At 48.6% G+C, this 26,546-nt stretch overlaps 1 protein-coding gene and 5 non-coding genes across 6 annotated transcripts in view; 1 reads left to right on the forward strand and 5 right to left on the reverse strand.

The window, feature by feature from the left end:
• LOC120924009 overlaps nt 1-26,546 on the forward strand; it is a 742,797-nt gene that overhangs the window by 59,363 nt on the left and 656,888 nt on the right. The window lies entirely within an intron of this gene.
• On the reverse strand, nt 1,462-1,533 carry TRNAT-CGU. Its single transcript has one exon. It is a non-coding gene; the product is annotated as a tRNA-Thr (tRNA).
• TRNAT-CGU lies at nt 1,850-1,921 on the reverse strand. The gene has a single exon. It is a non-coding gene; the product is annotated as a tRNA-Thr (tRNA).
• Nucleotides 3,025-3,096, reverse strand: TRNAT-CGU. The gene has a single exon. It is a non-coding gene; the product is annotated as a tRNA-Thr (tRNA).
• TRNAT-CGU lies at nt 3,815-3,886 on the reverse strand. The gene has a single exon. It is a non-coding gene; the product is annotated as a tRNA-Thr (tRNA).
• On the reverse strand, nt 4,215-4,286 carry TRNAT-CGU. Its single transcript has one exon. It is a non-coding gene; the product is annotated as a tRNA-Thr (tRNA).

Below are 26,546 nucleotides of genomic sequence, written 5' to 3' on the forward strand. Positions count from 1 at the left end.
TCCTTTTCTATCTGCCATCAGCACCCTGAGTTGTGGGGTGCCTCAGGGCTCTGCCCTGTCACCATGGCTGTTTAATGTGTATCTTCGGCCGCTTGCGAGTCTGCTGGACACCCATGCAGTGTTTAATCGGTTGTACGCAGACGATGTCCAGTTGGTCGTTGACAGCCTATCCAACCCTGCTCCTGGCCTGCAGCTTGCTTCCTGTCTATTAGACATCAAACAATGGATGGATCGCAATTCCCTTAGTCTAAATGCTAAAAAGACAGAAATTCTCATCTCTGGACGTATTGATCCAGCTGTCTTTTTGGGAAAATGGCCCACGAGCCTTGGGCCGTGTCCGGTTCCAGTGAATCAAGTCCGCGTCCTGGGGACAATTTTTGACTGTAATCTGAATTGGATACCCCAAGTCAATCAATGTATCCGCAATGCACTGTATTACATCAGGTGTTTGAGAAAGGTCAAAAATTAGTTTTCTCAGTACCACCGGAAAGTCTTGGTTCAATCTCTCGTCAACTCCCGGATTGACTTCAACAATATTGTGTATTTGGGTATGCCTCTAAAGTGGCTGAGGAAAATCCAGCTCGTCCAGAACCAGGCCGCTAGACTAATCTCCGGCTTAAATAGGCGGGAGCATATTACCCCCACCCTGCGATCACTGCACTGGCTCACTGTGGTAGATCGCATTGAGTTTAAGGCTCTCTGTCTCGCCTATCGCGCTTATCATGGGACGGGCCCACAATACCTGAATTCCTTGATAACGCGATACACCCCTGCACGAGGACTTAGATCACTTACAGCTGGTCTCGTCACTTGTCCATCTGCTCGCCTGCTTACCTTCGGGGGTAGACGCTTTTCTGTGAGAGAAACGGCCCTATGGAATAGTCTCCCTGTTTCTATCCGGTCTCTCCCCTCCATTATGGCCTTTCGTAAAAGGATAAAAACTTGTTTTTTTGAGGGAAAAGCAGGCTGAGTCACGTTAGTTTTCCCTGTTGTTCCTTGGTAGTTTGCTTTTTTGTGCTCTCCTTTTTTTCTTTTCCTTCTATTTCCTTTCCCTGACTTGATTTATCTATTTGCAGGTATGTCTTCTGCGCTTAGACGCTTCCCTGACGGGTCAGTATTCGGCGCATTACAAATCCATTAAATCAATCAATCAATCAAGTGGTTTTATGTTTAAGCTCTAAGAAAGCACACAAGTTATATTTGGTCATTATAGCCTATGTCATCTTCATGTTGAGCAAAAATTCTTTTTTCCAGATCGTCTAATTCTTGTAGTAAAGCCCCAGCCTTTGCCCTTTCTCTCCAGTACATTGGGGACTAGTCTTGCTCAGTATAATTGTCCTATTGCTGACCAATTTTACACTGTTGTGTCATAATGCATGTAGATAGAAGCTGAGCTTCCACAGGTCATCTTCACCACAAATGTTTATAGCACTCAGTAGAATAGGTTGGGTTTAAGTAACAAGGCACAGATGGGGATCGAACCCATGATCTTTGGTTTACGAGACCAACGCCTTACCACTTGGCCACTGCGCCCTCTACAGGACAAGTGGTCTTATGTTTAAGCTCTAAGAAAGCACACAAGTTATATTTGGTCATTATAGCCTAGGTCATCTTCATGTTGAGCAAAAATTCTTTTTTCCAGATCGTCTAATTCTTGTAGTAAAGCCCCAGCCTTTGCTCTTTCTCTCCAGTACATTGGGGACTAGTTTTACTCAGTATAATTGTCCTATTGCTGACCAATTTTACACTGTTGTGTCATAATTCATGTAGATAGAAGTTGAGCTTCCACAGGTCATCTTCACCACAAATGTTTATAGCACTTAGTAGAATAGGTTGGGTTTAAGTAATGAGGCACAGATGGGGATCGAACCCATGATCTTTGGTTTACGAGACCAACGCCTTACCACTTGGCCACTGCACCCTCTACAGGACAAGTGGTTTTATATTTAATCTCTAAGAAAGCACACAAGTTATATTTGGTCATTATAGCCTAGGTCATCTTCATGTTGAGCAAAAATTCTTTTTTCCAGATCGTCTAATTCTTGTAGTAAAGCCCCAGCCTTTGCTCTTTCTCTCCAGTACATTGGGGACTAGTCTTGCTCAGTATAATTGTCCAATTGCTGACCAATTTTACACTGTTGTCTCATAATTCATGTAGAAAGAAGCTGAGCTTCCACAGGTCATCTTCACCACAAATGTTTATAGCACTCAGTAGAATAGGTTGGGTATAAATAGGGAGGCACAGATGGGGATTAAACCCATGATCTTTGGTTTACGAGACCAACGCCTTACCACTTGGCCACTGCACCCTCTACAGGACAAGTGGTTTTATGTTTAAGCTCTAAGAAAGCACACAAGTTATATTTGGTCATTGTAGCCTAGGTCATCTTCATGTTGAGCAAAAATAATTTTTTCCAGATCGTCTAATTCTTGTAGTAAAGCCCCAGCCTTTGCTCTTTCTCTCCAGTACATTGGGGACTAGTCTTGCTCAGTATAATTGTCCTATTGCTGACCAATTTTACACTGTTGTGTCATCTGTTGTCTCATAATTCATGTAGAAAGAAGCTGAGCTTCCACAAGTCATCTTCACCACAAATGTTTATAGCACTCAGTAGATTAAGTTGGGTTTAAATAGGGAGGCACAGATGGGGATTGAACCCATGATCGTTGGTTTACGAGACCAAAGCCTTACCACTTGGCCACTGCGGCCGATACAGGTCAAGTGGTTTTATGTTTAAGCTCTAAGAAAGTACACAAGTTATATTTGGTCATTATAGCCTAGGTCATCTTCATGTGGAGAAAAAATATTTTTTTCCAGATCGTCCAATTTTTTTAATAAATCCCCAGCCTATGCTCTTTCTCTCCAGTACATTGGAGACTAGTCTTGCTGGGTATAATTTTCCTGTTGCTGACAATTTTACACTGTTGTGTCATAATTCATGTAGAAAGAAGCTGAGCTTCCACAGGTCATCTTCACCACAAATGTTTATAGCACTCAGTAGAATAGGTTGGGTTTAAATAGGGAGGCACAAATGGGGATTGAACCCATGATCTTTGGTTTACGAGACCAACACCTTACCACTTGGCCACTGCGCCCTCTACGGGACAAGAATCTTTATGTTTAAGCTCTAAGAAAGCACACAAGTTATATTTGGTCATTATATCCTAGGTCATCTTCATGTGGAGCAAAAATATTTTTTTCCAGATCGTCTAATTCTTTTAATAAATCCCCAGCTTATGCTCTTTTTCTTTTCAGTACATTGGGGACTAGTCTTGCTCGGTATAATTGTCCTGTTGCTGACCAATTTTACACTGTTGTGTCATCTGTTGTCTCTAAATTCATGCAGATAGAAGTTGAGCTTCCACAGGTCATCTTCACCACAAATGTTTATAGCACTTAGTAGAATAGGTTGGGTTTAAGTAATGAGGCACAGATGGGGATTGAACCCATGATCTTTGGTTTACGAGACCAACGCCTTACCACTTGGCCACTGCTCCCTCTACAGGACAAGTGGTTTTATGTTTAATCTCTAAGAAAGCACACAAGTTATATTTGGTCATTATAGCCTAGGTCATCTTCATGTTGAGCAAAAATTATTTTTTCCAGATCGTCTAATTCTTGTAGTAAAGCCCCAGCCTTTGCTCTTTCTCTCCAGTACATTGGGGACTAGTCTTGCTCAGTATAATTGTCCTATTGCTGACCAATTTTACACTGTTGTCTCATAATTCATGTAGAAAGAAGCTGAGCTTCCACGGGTCATCTTCACCACAAATGTTTATAGCACTCAGTAGAATAGGTTGGGTATAAATAGGGAGGCACAGATGGGGATTGAACCCATGATCTTTGGTTTACGAGACCAACGCCTTACCACTTGGCCACTGCGCCCTCTACAGGAAAAGTGGTTTTATGTTTAAGCTCTAAGAAAGTACACAAGTTATATTTGGTCATTATAGCCTAGGTCATCTTCATGTTGAGCAAAAATAATTTTTTCCAGATCGTCTAATTCTTGTAGTAAAGCCCCAGCCTTTGCTCTTTCTCTCCAGTACATTGGGGACTAGTCTTGCTCAGTATAATTGTCCTATTGCTGACCAATTTTACACTGTTGTGTCATCAGTTGTCTCATAATTCATGTAGAAAGAAGCTGAGTTTCCACAGGTCATCTTCACCACAAATGTTTATAGCACTCAGCAGATTAAGTTGGGTTTAAATAGGGAGGCACAGATGGGGATTGAACCCATGATCTTTGGTTGACGAGACCAACGCCTTACCACTTGGCCACTGCGCCCTCTACAAATGTTTATAGCACTCAGTAGAATAGTGTCGCTTGCAATGATGGCCTGAAATGATGGTGAGGGGGGCTTGCAATGATGGCCTGAAATGATGGTGAGGGGGGCTTGAAATGATGGTGAGGGGGGCTTGAAATTATGGTGAGGGGGGCTTGCAATGATGGCTTGAAATGATGGTGAGGGGGGACTTGCAATGAAATACTGGTAAGTTTGTTGGTTTAACTTTAACTTTACTTGTTCTTCATTTTAAATATTGTATTTGTTCCCGTTTTGTTTTTTCACTTCAAAATAACATATGTGCAGTGTGCATAGGAATTTGTTCAAAGTTTTTTTTTTTTTTTTAAACTATAGTCCGGCCCTCTAACGGTCTGAGGGACAGTGAACCGTCCCCCCTGTTTAAAAAGTTTGAGGACCCCTGGTCTAAATAGATGAAGAAATTAGATTTTTTACTTCTTTTTTATTGGATATGTTTTATAGCAAAATGTAAAATATATATATGTGTGTGTTTTTGTTTATAGTACAAAAAATAAAAACCGCAGAGGTGATCAAATACCACAAAAAAATTGTGGGGAAAAAAGGACGACCGTGTAATTGTCAGTTAAAGCGATGCAGTGCCGTATTGCCATAGACATGCTGGTAGGTTAATTGGATCCTGTCCAAATTGTCCCAGGATATATGTATATATGTGTACGACTGTGCGTCCCAAGCGTGTCGAGATCCTATGGAGTAAATGACCGCACCAGCCAGGAAGAAACTGGCTACAAAAAGCGCCTAGAGGCGATTCAGTTCGCATGTGTAGCGCGTCGAAATTTTAAAATTTACGTTGTTTGCGTAAGTCGTCCGTGAATGGGGCTGGGTGCCATTTACGTTTATGTCGAAACCAATGACGTCCTTGCTACGTCATTTAGCGCAATGCACGTCGGGAAATTTTAGGGACGGCGCATGCGCATTACGTTCGGCGCGGGAACGCGCTTAATTTAAATGCTATACGCCCCCTACCCGCCTAATTTGAATTAGGCGGCTTGCGCCGGGTGATTTACGCTACGCCGCCGCAACTTTACAGGCAAGTGCTTTGTGAATAAAGCACTTGCCTGTAAAACTTGCGGCGGCATAACGTAAATGACATATGTTACGCCGCCGCAGTTTTACGCCCATCTACGAGAATCTGGGCCAGAGTTTCTTCCTGAACACCTCTGGGTGTATCTTAGAGACTTGTGGATGTTATTCATGAAAATAACCACTTAAGCCCCCGGACCATTATGCAGGTAAAGGACCCGGCCAGTTTTTGCGATTCGGCACTGAGTTGCTTTAACTGACAATTGTGCTGTCGTGCGACGTGGCTCCCAAACAAAATTGGCGTCCTTTTTTTCCCACAAATAGAGATTTCTTTTGGTGGTATTTGATCACCTTTTATTTTTTGCGCTATAAACAAAAATAGAGCGACAATTTTGAAAAAATAATAATATTTTTTAATTTTTGCTATAATAAATATCCCCCAAAAAAGATATAAAAAAAACATTTTTTTCCCTCAGTTTAGGCCGATACGTATTCTTATACCTATTTTTGGTAAAAAAAATTGCAATAAGTGTTTATCGATTGGTTTGCGCAAAATTTATAGCGTTTACAAAATAGGAGATAGTTTTATTAATATTTTTTTTTTACTACTAATGGCGGCGATCAGCGATTTTTTTTTTCGTGACCGTGACATTATGGCGGACGCATCGGACAATTTTGACACATTTTTGGGACCAAAAAATGCTATAAAAATGCACTGATTACTGTGAAAATGACAATTGCAGTTTGGGAGTTAACCACTAGGGGGCTGTCACGGAGCCATGAACCAGACGTACAACAAGAGATAAGTGAAAATAAGAATGCTTTATTGAAAATCAAGCTGTAAAGCAAAAGTCCAAACGGATGGTGAAACCGAAGCAGAGTCTTTGCGAAGCCAGCGGTCAGGAACCAGCAGGGTAGTCAGACGAAGCCAGGATCAGGAACCAGCAGGGTAGTCAGACGAAGCCAGGATCAGGAACCAGCAGGGAAGTCAGACGAAGCCAGGATCGGAACCAGAAGCAGCAGCAGTCTTAGAAGCATGTGAACACAGGAGGACCAAGCAAGGAACTGAAGCTACAGACCTCCTATATATATGAGCCAGGCATCCAGCTCCTCCCAGTGGGAAGGAGGAGCCGCAGGGTGGGAGGCTACAAGAAACCCAGAAACCAAGATGGCCGCCAGCACATGTCAAACGAAGGAGGACAGCAAGGAGGTAAGACCATGACAGTACCTCCCCCTCAAGGGCCCCTCCTCCGCGGAGCAAAAAACGGTTTCTGAGGGAAGCGTGCGTGGAAGGCTCGGAGCAAGGCAGGAGCATGGACATCTGCGGAGGGAATCCAGGAACGCTCCTCTGGACCATAACCACGCCAGTGGACCAAAAACTGCACCCGACCGCGGACCAGGCGTGAGTCCAGGATATTGCTCACCTCATACTCCTCATGATTGCCCACTTGGACCGGACGAGGCCGAGGAACCGAGGAAGTGAAGCGATTGCACACCAGTGGCTTCAACAGGGAGACATGAAACACGTTGGAGATCCGCATGCCAGGTGGAAGCGCAAGGGCATAGGCTACCGGGTTTACCCTGCGAAGCACTCGGAAGGGACCAACAAAGCGAGGAGCCAGCTTGGGAGTGGGCACACGAAGGTTGAGGTTGCGGGTGGACAACCATACACGGTCTCCGACCTGGTAGGAAGGAGCAGGCGCTCGTCTGCGATCAGCCTGGAGTTTCTGGCGCTGCGCAGAGACCTCAAGGGACTTCTGGATCTGTACCCACGAAGCACGTAGGACGGAAAGGTGATCCTCCACAGCCGGAATATCCTGGGGAGAGAATGCCTCCGGTAACACGGCAGGTTGGAACCCATAATTGGCCATGAAGGGAGACGTCCCAGAGGAAGAGTTCACCGCCGTGTTCCTGGCAAACTCAGCCCAAGGCAGGAGGTCAACCCAATTGTCTTGGTGATCGGAGACATAGCAACGAAGGAATTGCTCCAAGGCCTGATTGGATCGTTCTGCGGCCCCATTGGACTGAGGGTGGTAGGCCGAGGAGAAGGAGAGATGAATCCCCAACTGGGAGCAAAAGGCGCGCCAGAACCTGGACACAAACTGACTCCCCCGATCCGACACAATCTCCTTGGGCAAACCGTGCAACCGGAAGACCTCCCTGGCAAAAATCGTGGCCAACTCTTGTGCAGAGGGTAACTTCTTGAGAGGAACACAGTGGCACATTTTGGAAAACCGATCCACAATCATGAGAATGACCGTATGGCCTCGGGATGCAGGGAGGTCCACGATGAAATCCATCCCCAGGTGCGACCATGGGCGCTCCCCGGTGGCTATGGGTTGCAGAAGGCCCAACGGAAGGTGCCGAGGGGACTTACTCTGGGCACAAACGGAGCATGCCGCTACATATGCGGCGATGTCGGAACGTAGGGAAGGCCACCAGAACAGACGTGAAACAGCCCAGGACAGCTGATTCTTTCCAGGATGCCCCGCGGTCTTGGAGTTATGGTAGGTTCGCAACAACCGAGTGCGCAACTACTCAGGCACAAAACATCTGCCGTTGGGTCTCCCAGAGGGAGCACCAGATTGAGCCGCCAAAATCTGCTCACCCAGGGGAGAGAATGGCGAATGGCGGCCAGGATCTGATTCGGAGGTATGACCGAAGTCGGAATCGATTCTTCCCTGGACAGCTCGGAGTACTGCCGTGATAAGGCATCCGCCCTGATGTTCTTGGAACCGGGTAGGTAGGAGACCACGTAATTAAAACGTGACAAGAACAGAGCCCATCTGGCCTGACGTGGTGACAATCTCTTGGCCTCAGAAAGGTAGGTCAGATTCTTGTGGTCCGTCAGGATGAGAACCGGAACCACCGAACCCTCGAGCAAGTGCCTCCATTCTTTAAGAGCCTGCACGATGGCCAATAACTCCCTGTCACCAATCTGATAGTTGCACTCCGCGGGAGACAGTTTCCGGGAGTAAAACCCACAAGGAAGCAGAGGACCCTCTGGTGTTCTACGCTGAGACAGAAGAGCGCCTACTCCCGTCTCAGACGCGTCCACCTCGAGGACAAAGGGCAACCCAGGGTTGGGATGCGACAGAATCGGAGCCGACACAAAGGCGGACTTTAGGGCCTCAAAAGCTCGGATGGCCTCGAGCGGCCAGACCTGGGAATTACTGCCCTTCCTGGTCAGATCCGTGAGAGGCTTGGCCAGCATGGAAAAGTCCCTGATGAACTTCCGATAATAATTGGCGAAGCCCAAAAAGCGCTGCAGGGAACGAAGACCACTGGGCTGGGGCCACTGTAAGACAGCCGAAACCTTCTCAGGATCCATGGAGAACCCCTCAGCGGAAATGATGTAACCTAGGAAGGTTACCTGGGATCGGTGAAATTCGCATTTCTCAAGCTTACCGAACAGCTTGTTCTCTCGTAACCGTTGCAACACTCGTTTGACATCCAGAATGTGGGCCTCCATGGATTCAGAATATACCAAGATATCATCCAAATAGACCACCACACACTGCTGCAACAGATCACGGAAAACATCATTGATGAATTCCTGAAAGACTGCGGGCGCATTTCACAACCCAAAGGGCATAACCAAGGATTCATAATGACCGGTCCGGGTGTTAAACGCGGTCTTCCACTCATCGCCCGCCTTGATCCTTACCAGGTTATATGCCGCCCTCAGGTCGAGTTTGGTAAAGACCGTGGCCCCTTTAAGGCGATCGAACAGCTCGGAAATCAAGGGTATCGGGTAAGCGTTCTTGATCGTGATGCGATTGAGACCCCTGTAATCGATGCAAGGCCTCAACTCACCGCCCTTCTTTTTCACAAAGAAAAATCCAGCCCCTGCCGGGGACGAGGATTTGCGAATGTGCCCGCGTGATAGCGCCTCCATCACGTACTCCTCCATGGCCTCATTCTCCACTACCGACAGTGGATAGACCCTGCCACGAGGAGGAACGGCACCAGGTTGTAACTCTATGGCACAATCGTATGGGCGGTGCGGAGGTAGGGCAACCGCGCGCACCTTATCGAATACATCCCGGTACTCCTCGTATTCAGGAGGCAACAGAGAGTCCGAGGAAGTACACAGCAACTTGACAGGCCCATGGATGCAACTAGCCCCACACTGCGGTGACCACGAGAGGATCTCGGCCGATCTCCAATCGAAAGTCGGATTATGCTTCTGGAGCCAGGGGTACCCCAAGTAGTGTGGAGACGAAATAACCTGGAAGCAGACCGACTCTCTGTGAACGGCACCAATGGCTATCCCCACTGGAAGGGTCTCATGAGTCACGTGTGACGGCTGGAGGGGTCTGCCGTCTATCGCCTCAAGAGCCAGCGGGGAACCTCGAGCCTGCAGAGGAATGGAATTGGCGGCAGCGAACACACTATCAATGAACAAACCACCAGCACCAGAGTCCACCAACGCCTGGGTCATCACCGAGCCCCCGACCCAGGAGAGGACAACAGTGATCAGTGGTTTGTCAACACGGGAAACCGGGGACGAGGAGACTCCACCCAAGATCTGCCCCCGACAGGATCTCAGGTGCGAGCGTTTCCCGGACGGTTCGGACATGCCAACCGAAAATGACCACCGAGACCACAGTACATGCATCGGCCCTCGCGTCTCCGGAGTGCCCTCTCCCCCTCGGACAGGCGAGCAAACCCCAGCTGCATGGGTTCACCCCCAGACAAGTCAACCCCAGGAGGCGTGGGAGGAGAGGGAGGCACGGGTGGGACAGCAAACTTAGGCGCCAAACTGTTAGGAGGCCTCCGCAGGCACTCCTTAAAGGAGGGTCTCTCCCTGAGTCTGGTGTCAATCAAAATCAGGAAAGAAATAAGAGCCTCGAGCTCCACTGGTAGGTCCTTAGATGCAACCTCATCCTTCAAGGCATCCGAGAGACCATGAGAGAAAGCAGCGACCAGAGCCTCATTATTCCAGCCCACCTCTGCTGCCAGGGTACGAAACTCAATGGCGTATTCGGCTACGGATCGTGAACCCTGTCTGACGGACATAAGGAGCTTCGCAGCAGAGGCAGCGCGAGCCGGCACATCGAATACCTTCCGAAGAGAAGCAACAAAACCGGAAAACTCGGCAACCACCGGTTTGTTGTTCTCCCATAAAGGGCTGGCCCAGGCCAAGGCCCTGTCCGAGAGCAGCGAGATCAAGAAGCCCACCTTTGATCTCTCAGTAGGAAAGGCATGTGGCAGCAACTCGAAATAAATTCCCACCTGGTTAAGGAAACCTCGGCACTGAGTTGGCTCTCCCCCAAAGCGCTGTGGAAGGGGGGCAGAACCGGTCATACCCCGAAACACCGCAGGCGCAACAACAGGTGTCGGGGTAGACTCTGGCGCAACAACCGGAGCGGCAGTAGGAGCAGGCCCAGGAGCGACCACCGACCCATCGGCAACGGGAGCGAAATGAGCCGTGCGTTCAAGCAGGGTTTGCAACGCCACAGCGAACCGACCCAACAGGTGATCCTGCTGATCAAGTCTGGCAACCAGCGTGGGTAGCGAGGATGGCCCTGTACCGTCAGAATTCATGGCTTGGTCCTAATGTCACGGAGCCATGAACCAGACGTACAACAAGAGATAAGTGAAAATAAGAATGCTTTATTGAAAATCAAGCTGTAAAGCAAAAGTCCAAACGGATGGTGAAACCGAAGCAGAGTCTTTGCGAAGCCAGAGGTCAGGAACCAGCAGGGTAGTCAGACGAAGCCAGGATCAGGAACCAGCAGGGTAGTCAGACGAAGCCAGGATCAGGAACCAGCAGGGAAGTCAGACGAAGCCAGGATCGGAACCAGAAGCAGCAGTAGTCTTAGAAGCATGTGAACACAGGAGGACCAAGCAAGGAACTGAAGCCACAGACCTCCTATATATATGAGCCAGGCATCCAGCTCCTCCCAGTGGGAAGGAGGAGCCGCATGGTGGGAGGCTACAAGAAACCCAGAAACCAAGATGGTCGCCAGCACATGTCAAACGAAGGAGGACAGCAAGGAGGTAAGACCATGACAGGGGCGCTGTAGGGGTTAAGTGTGACCTCATATGTGTTTCTAACTGTAGGGGGGCGGGGCTGGACGTGTGACTCCATTGATCGTGTTTCCTGTGTTTTCAGGGAACACACGATCAATGACAGCGCCACAACGAAGAACGGGGAAGCCGTGTTTACACTCACCTCTCCCCGTTCTTCAGCTCCGGAGGACCAATCGCGGGGACACCGGTGGCGATCGGGTCCCGCGGGCGAGGTCACGGAGATTCGGACCGGGTCGCGTGCACGGCTGGGCTTAAAGGGCCACGTACAGGTACGTGGATGTGCCCAGCCGTGCCATTCTGCCGACGTATATCGGCGTGAAGGGGTCCTTAAAGGGTCACTAAAGGAATTTTTTTTTTTTGCTAAATAGCTTCCTTTACCTTACTGCAGTCCTGGTTTCATGTCCTCATTGTTCGTTTTTGCTTTCATGTTGCTGTAAATCTCTCTCTGTTCTGGACACTTCCTGGTTGCCTGTTTCCTGATAACCACAGTACTGGGAGATTTCTCACGGTGGTCACTAATCAAGGAGCTGTGTGTAAAACGAAACTGGATTGGTGCTGAGGAGTTTTAGACAAAGTATCACTGCTCTCTATTGGCTGACTGCCCTCTAGTGGCTCTCTGTACATCAGAGCACCAGCAAACAACAGCAAAAACGAAACTACACTGCAGGCACATTATATGATTGTTTTTTTATCTATTTTTAATCATTTTTAAAAGGAATCAGTTAACTATTATGTCTCTATGTCCTGTAAACAGTCATTTCAGCTAAAAAAATGTTTTCCTTTAGTGACCCTTTAAGTGGTTAATGTAACATTTTATAGAAAGCTTCTGTTTTTTGCAATTTCTTCTTCTATGTGTTTTTCAGTTTTACTTTTCTCTTGTGTTCTACAATGTTTGTGTATCTCATACATGTCCAGACATGTCCTCAGGCATATTCTAGAACGGGAACTGATACAGTTGGCTGCTGAGGCTGGATGGACGCCAACTGAATTGTGATGTCATTGGCCCAGATTCAGGTAGCAATTGCACCTGCGTAACCATAGTTACGCAGCGCAATTGCTGACTTGCGCCGGCGTAACGAGTTCTCCTGATTCAGAGAACTTGTTACGCCAACTGCAGCCTAAGATCTGCGTGGCATAAGGCTCTTATGCCACGCAGATTTTAGGCTGCATTCTTGCGTTGACCGCTAGGGGGCGCTCCCATTGTGGTCAGCGTATAGTATGCAAATTGCATACTTACGCCGATTTACAATGTTGCGCGCCCCCTGCGTACGCAAGTTACGTCGGTTGCGTACGGCATCTTTAGCGTAAGGCTGCCCATGCTAAAAGCAGGGGCAGCCAATGCTAAAGGATACCCGGCGTTCCCGCGTCGCGACGTTCGAATTTTACGTTGTTTGCGTAAGTGAATCGTGAATGGCGCTGGACGCCATTCACGTTCACTTTGAAGCAAATGACGTCCTTGCGACGTCATTTGCCGCAATGCACGTCGGGAAAGTTTCCAGACGGAGCACGCGCTGTACGCTCGGCGCAGGAGCGCGCCTAATTTAAATGATTCCCGCCCCCGGCGGGATCATTTACATTGCGCGCGCTTACGCCGGGCAATTTTGCCGGCGCACCCTCGCAATTTACGGAGCTACTGCTCCGTGAATCGAGGGCAGCGCAAATTATTTGCGGGGGCGTAGGGCAAAATCGTTGCCCTGTGCCTCCGCAAATAATGCGCAAGTGGTACCTGAATCTGGGCCATTGTTTCTATACTATGGGCCAGATTCACAGAGAGAGTACGCCGGCGTATCTACTGATACTCCGGCGTACTTTCAAATTTCCCACGTCGTATCTTTGGTTTGAATCCTCAAACAAAGATACAATGGCTTCTGGCTTCGATCCGACAGGCGTACGGCTTCGTACGCCTTCGGATCTTAGGATGCAATACTTCGGCGCCCGCTGGGTGGAGTTTGCGTCGTTTTCCGCGTCGGGTATGCTAATTAGCTTTTTACGGCGATCCACGAAGGTACGCGCGGCCGTCGCATTCTCTTAAGTCGTTGCTGGTCGGCTTTTTCCAGTGTAAAGATAAATTTGCTATTTTGCGGCGTATAGATAGACTTTCCGGCGTCGAATTTAAATTATTTTTTTTTTTTTCGTAAGTCGTCCGTGAATAGGAAAGGACGTACCTCACGTCCACGTTCAAAAAATTACGTCGGTGCGACATCATTTCGCGCTAACCACGGCGGGAAATTTCGAAAAGGAGCATGCGCAGTTCAATCGGCGCGGGGACGCGCTTCATTTAAATGAATCACGCCCCTACCCGCTGATTTGAATTTCACTCCGAGAGATACAATACGCCGCCGTAACTTACGGCGCGAAATCGCTGTGGATTCGAAATTCCGCCAGGTAAGATACGGCGGCGTAGCGTATTTCTGATACGCTGCGCCAGGGGAAATGTATGTGAATCTGGCCCATAGCTTTTTCTTCTACTTGTAATTTACAGAACAATAAGGCGGTTTATATCACTGCTATCACACGAAACGACTGGTGACAGCAGACATGTCCCCCAAATGTCAGAACAGCCGTGATACCTTCTGCTACACATTATCATCCCCCCTGATGTGTATATATGATATATTTAAAGGGGTTGTAAAGGTTTGAGTATTAACCACTTAACCCCCGGACCATATTGCTGGTCAAAGACCAGAGCACTTTTTGCGATTCGGCACTGCGTCGCTTTAACTGACAATTGCGCGGTCGTGCGACGTGGCTCCCAAACAAAATTGGCGTCCTTTTTTCCCCACAAATAGAGCTTTCTTTTGGTGGTATTTGATCTCCTCTGCGGTTTTTAGTTTTTGCGCTATAAACAAAAATAGAGCGACAATTTTGAAAAAATATGAATATTTTTTACTTTTTGCTGTAATAAATATCCCCCAAAAATATATAAAACAACTGTTTTTTTCCTCAGTTTAGGCCGATACGTATTCTTCTACATATTTTTCAAAAAAAAAATCGCAATAAGCGTTTATTGATTGGTTTGCGCAAAAGTTAAAGGGCCATATCCACAGATAATTAGATGGGCGCAGCGTATCAGAGATACGCTACGCCGCCGTACCTTACCTGGCGGATCTTCGAATCCTCAAATAATTTGCGCCTTAAGTTACGGCGGCGGCGTAGTGTATTTCTGGCGGCGGAATTCAAATCGGCGGGTAGGGGGGCGTGATTCATTTAAATGAAGCGCGTCCCCGCGCCGAATGAACTGCGCATGCTCCGTTTAGAAATTTCCCGCCGTGCTTTGCGCGAAATGACATCATTTTTTGAACTTAGACGTGACTTACGTCCTTTTCTATTCACGGACGACTTACGCAAAAAAAATAAAAAAATTCAAATTTCGACGCGGGAACGACGGCCATACTTAACATGGCAAGTCTATCTATACGCCGCAAAATACCAGCTTTAACTATACACCGGGAAAAGCCGACTAGCAACGACGTAAGAGAATGCGACAGCCATGCGTACGTTCGTGGATCGACTGAAAAAGCTAATTACCATTCCCGATGCAGAAAACGACGCAAACTCCACCCAGCGGGCGCCGAAGTATTGCACCTACGATCCGAAGGCGTACGAAGCCGTACGCCTGTCGGATCGTAGCCAGAAGCCGTCGTATCTTGGTTTGAGGATTCAAACTTAAGATACGACCGGGAGCTGTGTGTTTACACACACAGCTCCCGGTCCCCGCTCTGTAACGAGCGATCGCGGGTGCCCGGCGGTGATCGCGACCCCAGTGGCCACTTCCCCTGCCGACGCAGAGCTACGGGCTCTCGCGCAGGAGAGCCGACCTGCCGCCGTGGAACTCCTTTAATCCTTGAACTTTATTATACAAGGTGCATCTCAAAAAATTTGAATATCATCAAAAAGCTACTCGAGTCAGTAACTGAATTCTTGCCAGGCGTCCATTTTTTTTTAAAGTCGCGGCTTCCTCATGGCGTTCCGTTCCGTGATAGGCATTTGACACTGTGTTCCGCCTATCACGGAGGTCCGCTCATCCTCCTACTCAGTTTCCCAGCTGACACTTAGACGGATTCAGAAAGACTTACGACGGCGTATCAGTAGATACGCCGTCGTAAGTCCGAATGCGCGCCGTCGTATATTTAAGCGTATTCTGGAAACCAGATACGCTTAAATTTGGCCAAGATACGACCGACGTAAGTCTCCTACGCCGTCGTATCTTATGTGCATATTTACGCTGGCCGCTAGGGGCGTGTACGTGGATTTACGCGTCGAATATGTAAATGAGCAAGATACGCCGATTCACGAACGTACGTGCGCCCGTCGCAGTAAGATACGCCGTTTACGTAAGACATACGCCGGCGTAAAGATAAACCAACAAAAAGATGGCGCAGCCCATGCAAGGTATGGACGACGGAACAGCCGTCGTATTTTACGTCGTTTGCGTAAGCGTACGTGAATGGGGCTGGGCGTAGGTGACGTTCACGTGGAAAGCATTGAGCCGACGTCGTTACGTAGGGAGTATTTGCGACGTGATTCTGAGCATGCGTGCGCATGCGCCGTACGAACGGCCCTCATTTACATGGGGGTCACGGTTAATTTAAATGTAGCCCGCCCACTACATGCCTACTTTGAATTAGGCGGGGTTACGCCGGCCCATTTGCGCTACGCCGATGTAACTTACAGAGCAACTGCTTTGTGAATACTGGGGTAGATTCAGCAAGCAATTACGCCTGCGTATCCATATATACGCAGCGTAATTGCTAAGTAGCGCCGGCGTATCAACTTTCTGTATTCAGAAAGGTCGATACGCCGACTGTAGCCTAAGATACGACTGGCATAAGGCTCTTATGCCGTCGTATCTTAGGCTGCATTCTGCCGCTGGCCGCTAGGTGGCGTTCCCGTAGTTGTCAGCGTAGAGTATGCAAATTGCATACTCACGCCGATTCACAACCGTACGCGCGCCCGGCGGTCGTGTTTTACGTCGTTTGCGTTCGTCCCTTTCGTCGTAAGGCTGCTCCTGCTATAAGGAGGCGCAGCCAATGGTAAGTATAGACGTCGTTCCCGCGTCGCGATTTTCAAAATTTACGTTGTTTGCGTAAGTGGATCGTGAATGGCGCTGGACGCCATTTACGTTCACGTCGAAGCAAATGACGTCCTTGCGACGTCATTTACCGCAATGCACGTCGGGAAATTTTCCCGATGGAGCATGCGCAGTACGTTCGGCGCGGGAACGCGCCTAATTTAATTGATCCACGCCCCCTACGGGATCACTTAAATTACGTGCGCTTACGCCGGCCCCTTTTACGAAACGCCGCCGCAAATTACGGAGCAAAAGCTTTGTGAATGAAGCGTAGCTCCAGTAATTTACGGAGGCGTAGCGTAAAAACGGTATGCTGCGCCGCCGTAGCAGTGCGCGCCCCTACCTGAATCTACCCCACTGTACTTGCCTCACTATGTTACGTCGGCGTAGTGCAAACGGGATGCGCTATGCCGGCTTAAACATACGCCGCTCTACCTGAATCCGGCTAATAGTGTTCAGTGTTCTGCCAATCACAGACATTCTTTCATCCCCGAACAAGAGGACGTCCACGATTGGCGGAACACTGAGCACAGTGTCTGCTGGGAAACTGAGTCCAAGGATGAGAGGACCTCCGTGATAGGCGGAACACAGTGTCAAATGCCTATCGCGGAACGGAACACCAGGAGGAAGCCGCGACTTGTAAAAAAAATGGACGCCTGGCAAGATTGCAGGTACTCGGGCACAGAGAGGTATGGCACAGTGAGACTGCAATGGGCACAGAGAGGTATGGCACAGTGAGACTGCAATGGGCACAGAGAGGTATGGCCCAGTGAGACTGCAATGGGGTTGAAGTGAGAGATGATACCGCTCTAAAAACTGCTGATCCCTTGGCTTTGCTTCCGCCCCACTAAACCAAAAAGGGTGCTGGCTATGCACAGGTGCATTGGATAGAAGAAGATCCTGGACTGCCGCACTCCTTCAAACAATGGGGTAGATTCAGGTACATTTGCGCTTTTTTTTTGCGGAGGCGCAGGGCAACGTTTTTGCCCTGCGCCCCCGCAAATTTACTGCGCTGCCCTTGATTCACGGAGCAGCAGCTCCGTAAATTGCGTGGGCGCGCCGGCAAAATGCCCGGCGCAAGCGCGCGCAATTTAAATGATCCCATAGGGGGCGGGAATCATTTAAATTAGGCGCGTTCCCGCGCCGATCGTAGAGCGCATGCTCCGTCGGGAAACTTTCCCGACGTGCATTGCGGCAAATGACGTCGGAAGGACGTCATTTGCTTCAAAGTGAACGTGAATGGCGTCCAGCGCCATTCACGAATCACTTACGCAAAGTACGTAAATTTCAAATTTCGCGACGCGGGAACGACGGGTATACGTAACATTGGCTGCCCCTGCTAATAGCAGGGGCAGCCTTACGCGAAAACCGCCGTACGGAAACGACGTAAACTGCGTACGCAGGGCTCGCGTAACGTTGTGAATCGGCGTTAGTATGCAATTTGCATACTATACGCTGAGCACAACGGGAACGCCACCTAGCGGCCATCGCAAGAATGCAGCCTAAGATATGCGGGCATAAGAGCCTTATGCCGCGCATATCTTAGGCTGCAGTCGGCGTAACGAGGTTCCTGAATCAGGAGCATTCGTTACGCCGGCACAAGTAAGCAATTGCGCTGTGTAACCTATGGTTACACAGGCGCAATTGCTTCTTGAATCCAGGCCACTGACATTTTTTTTCCCTGGAAAGCAGAGATTACGTTTTTTTTATTTGTTTTTAGATCTCATGCTTTCTAGGGCAGAGGAGATATCTGGGGTCTTATAGACCCCAAATGTCTCCATAAAGAGGACCTGTCATGCCCTATTTCTGTATGTAAGCAGCCCTTGTGATAGGAATAAAAGTGGTCAAAAAAAATAAAAATAAAGGGACAGTGTTAAAAAATAAAAATATTGCAAAAACCACCTTTTTTATTCTCTAGGGCAGGCATGTCCAAAGTCCAGCACGGGGGCCAATTGCGGCCCTCATTCTGGTTTAATGCGGCCCCACTGGTAATTTGTAAAGTTGATTTTGTAATAGGAGATGCGACTAAATTCTGCGAGGATATTGTGTGCCTGAAGCAAAGAAGAATGGGGGGAGGTCAAGAAGAGAATGACATCATCAGCAAAAAGACTAATATTATGTGGCCTTCCTGAGAGCAGAAAGCCAGGGGTTCCGGGGTGAGATCTAATCTTTTCCGCTAGGGGCTCTATAAGGAGATTAAAGATGGAAGGGGACAAGGGGCATCCCTGTCTAGTGCCGTTCGTTATTTTGAAGGGGCAGGAGAGCATATTTGATGTGTAAACCTGAGCACATGGGGAGGAGTACAGCGCTAGAATCGCCGACAAGATGGGGCCAGAAAACCCAAATTTCTCAAGAACCCGGGCCATGTACCCCCAATGTACCCTGTCGAACGCCTTCTCCGCGTCCAAAGAGAGGAGCAGAGAAGGCGTCCGACAGGCCCCAGCATGATGTACCAAACCGATGACTCTTCTAGTTGCATCGGAGGATTGCCTACCCCGGGTGAACCCTGTCTGGTCTGGGTTGAGCAAAGCTGGCAAGATAGGGAGCAACCTATGTGCTAGGACCTTGGCATAGAGTTTCACATCTGTGTTTAACAGGGAAATGGGACGAAAATTAGCTGGTGTAGTGGGTGGTTTCCCCGGCTTTGGAATGGTCACAATAAAGGCTTTAAGCATTTCTTCTGGGAAAGAGGCAGAGAGCATTGCTTCTGTGAACACTTTACCCAACAGCGGAGTTAGAAGGGAGTCAAAAGTTTTGTAATAGCTGTTGGGCAGCCCATCTGGGCCAGGTGATTTCCCGTTAGGTAGGGTTTTAATCGCTCTCAGGATCTCAGCCCCTGAGATGGGCATGTTAAGAGATTCCAGCTGCGAGGGGGACAGTGAAGGGAGTTTCAGATCTGCCAGGAAGGATTGGATGGCATCCCCTGTAGGTTGGGGGGTAGCGGGGTCCTCCCGGAGATTATAAAGGGAGGAGTAGAAATCGGCAAAAGAATTAGCTATGTCCTGGGGATTGTAGATTTTACCACCATCGGGGACACGCATAAGAAAGGGTATGGTAGCCTTCACCTTACGGTTTTTCAAGCGCTGGGCCAAAAAATTTCCCGCGCGATTCCCGGACGCATAATGGGTCAATTTGAGAGACTGGACATGTTTATCGTGACGTTCTAGTAGAAGTCTCCTGAGGTCCGAAAGGAGCCCGAACAATCTAGCAGCCGTCGGTCCATCAGGAGACCGCTTGTTCTGCGATTCCGGGGAGCTAATCTCAGCAAGAATAGAGTCTAATTTCTGTGCTCTCTGCCTCTTTACCCGTACACCAAGCTGGAGCAGAATGCCCCTAATATAGGCCTTATGGGCACACCAAACAGTGAATGGATTGGAGACAGACTCAGAGTTTACAGACAAGAATTCTTGTAGGTGAGTGGATAAATATGACACATGGGAAGGTTGCTGGAGCAGGTAAGAGTCAGCCCTCCAAACAAAAGATGAGGGGTTTGGGGCCCCCCCGTCCACCACCACCGACACCGGGGCGTGGTCTGACCACGTGATGTCGTGGATGGCGGACGAGGACACCCTCTGTAATAAAAGCTTATCAACTAAGATCAAATCAATACGTGAGTATGAGTTATGTCTGGAGGAATGAAAAGAGTAATCTCCTTCGCTCGAATGATGACATCTCCAGGCGTCAAACATGGACTCAGCATGCAGCAAAGGTTGAAGAACAGGTTGGGCACGGTTGGCCTTGGAAGTAGTGTCCATCTCAAAATCAGTTGTCAAGTTGTAGTCCCCACACATAATCAGAGCGCCTTTCCTAATCTTGTTAATTTTGCAAAAAAGTCTCCTCAGGAAACGGAGTTGGTGGGTGTTGGGCGCGTAGAGATTAACTAGTGTGTACAAGTTATTGTTGAATTCCCCTACCAAGATCAGAAACCTACCATCCGGGTCTTCCAATGATTCTTGGAGGGAGAAGGTTACAGAGTCTTTGATAGCTATAAGGACTCCCTTTTGTTTTTTGGGAGCAGAGGCCCGGAAAACATGCGGGAACTTACTATGGTAGAAGGCGGGCGCACCAGATGCCATCAGATGCGTCTCCTGGAGGCAAAGGATGTCAGAGTGGAGCTTCAGAGCTTCCCTCCACACAGAAGCCCGCTTGACTGGATGGTTCAGGCCCCTGACATTAAAGGAGGTTATCCGGAGAGCCATGGGAAGTTACAGAACACAAAAGATAACAGTACCTCGTAACACTGCAATCGATCCTCCAGTTTCAGCGAGGGCCAGGCGGTAAGTGTGAGTGATGAGCAGGGCGTCTTCAGCAGGAACAGTGCATTATCCATCTCGAACGCAGGAGGAGGAAAAGGGGAGAGCATTGTAAGAATTGTAAACAAAAGAGTCAAAACAGAAACAAAAAACTGTAGGTATAAAAAGGGAGATCCTATTCGGAATCTGAGTGCAGGTTGGCTGCACATTTTCCAAGGGGGGAAGTTCGTGGGGAGAGAGTTCCAGAGGGTTCAGGGAACTAAGACAACATTGAAACCAGTATTTCTGAGGCACGGGACTTTACGATTTCTTTTTGTTATTGCGTCTATGCGACACCAGAGTCCAATCATCTTGAGCTCGGATCCCGGGGGCAGAGGTTGCGCCTTCTGGGGGATGCTCAGGCAGGATATCCCATTTGCGCAAAAGTGCGAGCCCCTCATCCAGATTCGTAATGACACAGGAGGTACCGTCCCTGGTAATAGTGAGCTTGACTGGGTGGCCCCACTTGTAAATAATACTATGGTTGCGGAGTGCTTTCGTAATAGGTAGGAGGGACCTGCGTTTTTGCATAGTATACTGCGAAAGGTCGGCAAACACCTGTATTTTAGAGTAGCGATCAGATGGATGGGAGTCCTTGCGGAACGCCAACATGAACTGGTCTTTTACGTGGTAGAAATGTACCCGCATCAAAACATCCCTAGGCACGTTTTCTGGAAGGTGCGCAGGTTTGGGCAGGCGGTGGATCCTGTCCACCACTAGCTCAGATTCAGGCGTGGAGGGCAAAAACGACCCCATGAGTTCCCGGGCATACTGGTGGAGTTGGGCAGGAAGGACGGTTTCAGGAACGCCACGCAGTTTGACATTGTTCCTGCGCGATCTGTCCTCGAGGTCTGCAACTTTGGCTTTAAGCCATGCGACTTCATCCGACTGATCATTGTGAGAGTCCACTAAAGAATTATATGAGGAAGCATATTCGCCCATCTTTTTTTCAACATGGTCTACTCTGCCACCCAGCTCCCCCATCTCTGCTTTAAAATTTCTCATACAGTCCATCAGGTCAGAGTGTAGGGAGCTACGCAGAGAGACCAACATGTCTCTCAGAGTTGTATCTGAGACAGGCTGGTTGGAAGTGGGGAAAGCATTAATGTTGTCAGCAAGCTCTCTAGTGTCCTCCATTGAGCCTTGTAGTGCACTGACCTTGGAGCCCTGTGGCTCAGCTGATAAGCGGGGTCTCGACTTCACCGGGCTGCAGGAGAGGGGAGTAGAAGCTGCTGGTGGATGTAGATGGGAGCCATCCTTCAGACCAGGGCTCGGTGTGCCTGTAGAGGATCCGCCTGTTGAGGCCGGGGACACGCCGCCGGCGCCATCTTGTAACATGCTGCCGTTTCTAGGGGAGAAGAAATGCTCTAGCCTCGCCGGCTGAGCGGCGGTTTTCCGCTTCTTTGTCATTCTCGTAGCACTGAGCAGAGTGTCAGCCGCCTGTGTGAGGGGTTTAGAGCAGCCCTCCGTGCCTCTGACCGCTGATGTCCCTAACGCTGGAGCGGAGCTCTCGATTCAAGCGTCCATCCAGCCGCGCGGTAGCCACGCCCCCCCCCACTGGTAATTTGGATATATATCTCTTTTGTAGCCTCCAACAAATCCCTGATCACTGCACATTCAGAGGCTGCATTCATGGCACTGGTGAGGTTGCATTCATGGCACTGGTGAGGCTACATTTATGGCACTGGTGAGGCCGCATTCATGGCACTGGTGAGGCCGCATTCATGGCACTGGTGAGACTGTATTCTTGGAAATGGTGAGACTGTATTCTTGGAAATGGTGAGGCTGCATTTAGAGGCTAAATTCATGTCAATGGTGAGGCTGCATTCACGTCACTGGCGAGGCTGCATTCATGGCACTGGTGAGGCTGCATTCATGGCACTGGTGAGGCTGCATTCATGGAACTGGTAAGGCCGCATTCATGGCACTGGTGAGACTGTATTCTTGGAAATGGTGAGGCTGCATTTAGAGGCTAAATTCATGTCAATGGTGAGGCTGCATTCACGTCACTGGTGAGGCTGCATTCATGGCACTGGTGAGGCTGCATTCATGGAACTGGTAAGGCCGCATTCATGGCACTGGTGAGACTGTATTCTTGGAAATGGTGAGGCTGCATTTAAAGGCTAAATTCATGTCAATGGTGAGGCTGCATTCATGTCACTGGTGAGGCTGCATTCATGGCACTGGTGAGGCCGCATTCAAAGCACTGGTGAGGCCGCATTCATGGCACTGGTGAGACTGTATTCTTGGAAATGGTGAGGCTGCATTTAGAGGCTAAATTTATGTCAATGGTGAGGCTGCATTCACGTCACTGGCGAGGCTGCATTCATGGCACTGGTGAGGCTGCATTCATGGAACTGGTAAGGCTGCATTCATGGAACTGGTAAGGCTGCATTCATGGAACTGGTAAGGCCGCATTCATGGCACTGGTGAGACTGTATTCTTGGAAATGGTGAGGCTGCATTTAGAGGCTAAATTCATGTCAATGGTGAGGCTGCATTTTATGTCACTGGTGAGGCTGAATTCCTGGCACTGGTGAGGCCGCATTCATGGAACTGGTGAGACTGTATTCTTGGAAATGGTGAGGCGGCATTCAGAGTCTAAATTCATGGCAATGGTGAGGCTGCATTCATGGCAATGGTGAGGCTGCATTCATGGCAATGGTGAGGCTAAGGATGGGCACTGATTAGGCTGCATTGATGGGCACTGACCCTGATTTTGCTTCACAGTTCTTTATTTAAAATGTTTGTTTTTCCCTGAGCCTTACCTCTTAAAGTGAAGGTGGGTGTTATACGCCGATAAATACGGAATATCCAAATAACACTCCGATCTCATCTCTTCACCACACAGCCACAAAGGAAGAGAATTCTCGTTGGGCCGTGTGTTTATTTCATTTTAATGGTTCAAAATACGTCGGGCAAAATGGTCGGCCCTCACGCGTGTTCACTTCAAATCTGGCCCTCTTTGAAAAAAAGTTTGGACACCCCTGCTCTAGGGTCTGTGCTAAAAATATATATATATAACATTTGGGGGTTCTGAGTAATTTTCTAGAAAAACAGATTTTAACAGAGGACAGAGGCGGCTCTTTAATTAGGCAAATTAGGCTGTCGCCTAAGGCCTCTCAATCACAGGGGCCTTGTGGCCACCTAACTTGCCTAATGCATTGCCCCAGTTTTGAGGGACAGAGGAATGTCAGAAATTGGCCCCCAGCCCGCCCCTGGGGGCCAATTTCTGACTGTTTCTGGTTAACAAACAAAACGCTGACATGTTCTATTATTTGACAAAATGATGACCAGGAGTTCGTGTTTTCCAGGTAGATCCGTTTATTCATCGCACAGAGGAGAGACACTTCACCACACATCACACCAACACACATCTATATCATTCTCTACATGAATAAAGCACACACATGTATCAATACCGACAGGAAAAGAGTCACAGCAGAAAAGATCCAATAAGTGCCCCCCACACACACTGACCAACCAATTCAAAACAACTGTCATCTAACATTGGGGTAGATTCAGGTAGCAATTACCCCTGCGTATCCATAGATACGCAGCGTAATTGCTAAGTAGCGCCGGGGTATCGACTTTCTGTATTCAGAAAGCTCGATACGCCGACTGCAGCCTAAGATATGACTGGCATAAGTATCTTATGCCGTCGTATCTTAGGCTGCATTCTTACGATGGCCGCTAGGTGGCGTTCCCGTACTGGTCAGCGTATAGTATGCAAATTGCATACTCACGCCGATTCAGAAACGTACGCGTGCCCGGCGTTCAAATTTTACGTCGTTTGCGTTCGTCGATTTCTGCGTAAGGCTGCTCCTGCTATTAGCAGGGGCAGCCAATGCTAAGTATACCCGTCGTTCCTGCGTTGCGATGTTTGAAAATTACGTTGTTTGCGTAAGTGAATCGTGAATGGCGCTGGACGCCATTTACGTTCACGTTAAAGCAAATGACGTCCTTGCGACGTCATTTACCGCAATGCACGTCGGGAAAGTTTCCCGACGGAGCATGCGCGTACATTTAAATAATCCACGCCCCCTACGGGATCATTTAAATTACGCGCCCTTACCCTGGGCAGTTTTAGGGAGCGCCCACGGTTGCCAGGCTCAGTAAAACCAGGGACAGTATGTAAAAATCTGTGTTTTTTTTAGATCTGTCCCTGATATGTCCGAAACTGACATGATTTTAATGTGAAGATCCTGAGATTTTAGCTGCCCCGCCTCTGCACTACCTCCTGGCGTGGTGGCCACCTGTAAGCCAGAGGGGCCCCATAATCTTCTATTGCCCGGGGGCCCCATGAGTTGTCAGTCCGTCCCTGGCTGTAGGTGAGAACTACAATGTAACTGCAATCTACAGTATATATTGTGTGAGTGTATGGGCTGCCATAGAGGAACTACAAGTCCCAGCATTATCAAGCCTTTTCCATTCATTGGGGTAGATTCAGGTAGGGGCGCGCACTGCTACGGCAGCGCAGCGTACCGTTTTTACGATACGCCTCCGTAAATTACTTGCGCTACGCTTCATTCACGAAGCAGTAGCTCCCTAATTTGCGGGGGCGCTCCGTAAAAATGGCCGGCGTGAGCGCGCGTAATTTAAATGATCCCGTAGGGGGGCGTGGATCATTTAAATTAGGCGCGTTCCCGCGCCGAACGTAGTGCGCATGCTCCATCGGGAAACTTTCCCGACGTGCATTGCGGCAAATGACGTCGCAAGGACGTCATTTGCTTTAACGTGAACGTAAATGGCGTCCAGCGGCATAGACGATTCACTTACGCAAACGACGTAATTTTCAAACATCGCGACGCGGGAACGACGGGTAGACTTAGCATTGGCTGCCCCTGCTAATAGCATGAGCAGCCTTACGCGGAACCCGACGAACGCAAACGACGTAAAATGCGTACGCAGGGTGCGCGTACGGTTGTGAATCGGTGTTAGTATGCAATTTGCATACTCTACGCTGAACACTACGGGAACGCCACCTAGCGGCCAACGTAAGAATGCAGCCTACGATACGACGGCATAAGAGCCTTATGCCGCGCATATCTTAGGCTGCAGTCGGCGTATCGAGCTTTCTGAATACAGAAAAGTCGTTACGCCGGCGCAACTAAGCAATTGCGCTGCGTAACTATGGATACGCAGACGCAATTGCTTTTTGAATCTAGCCCGTTGTCTTCATCTTCCCCAGTCAGTTATACATATACTCATAGTGCCCTATGTTTCTGTTGTTAACCACTTGCCTACCGGGCACTTATACCCCCTTCCTGCCCAGACCAATTTCCAGCTTTCAGCGCTGTCACGCTCTCAATGACAATTGCGCGGTCGCGCTACACTGTACCCATAAGACATTTTTATCATCATTTCTTCATACAAACTGAGCGTGGTATTTAGTCACCACTTTTTTATTTTTATTTTTTTCGCTAAACAAACAAAAAAGAAATTTTCTGAAAAAAAAAACCAACAAAAACATTATCAAAAACAAATAAAGAGATTGAAAACAAAACAAACAAAAAAAAAACAATGGCCCGGATTCAGGTAGATTTGCCCCTTATTTGCGGAGGCGCAGGGCAGCGTTTTTGCCCTGCGCCCCCTGCAAATTTACTGCGCTACCCGCGATTCACGGAGCAGTAGCTCCGTAAATTGCGTGTGCGCTGTGTAAACTTGCCCTGCGTAAGGGCGCCTAATGTAAATGATCCCGTAGGGGGCGGGAATCTTTTTTTTTTTTTTTTTTTTTTTTTTTTTATTTCCAAACTTCTTTTATTACTTTTTTCCAAGACAATACAATAAATATACCATAAA

Source organism: Rana temporaria, chromosome 1, assembly GCF_905171775.1.
Source record: "Rana temporaria chromosome 1, aRanTem1.1, whole genome shotgun sequence".
NCBI lineage: Eukaryota > Metazoa > Chordata > Amphibia > Anura > Ranidae > Rana > Rana temporaria.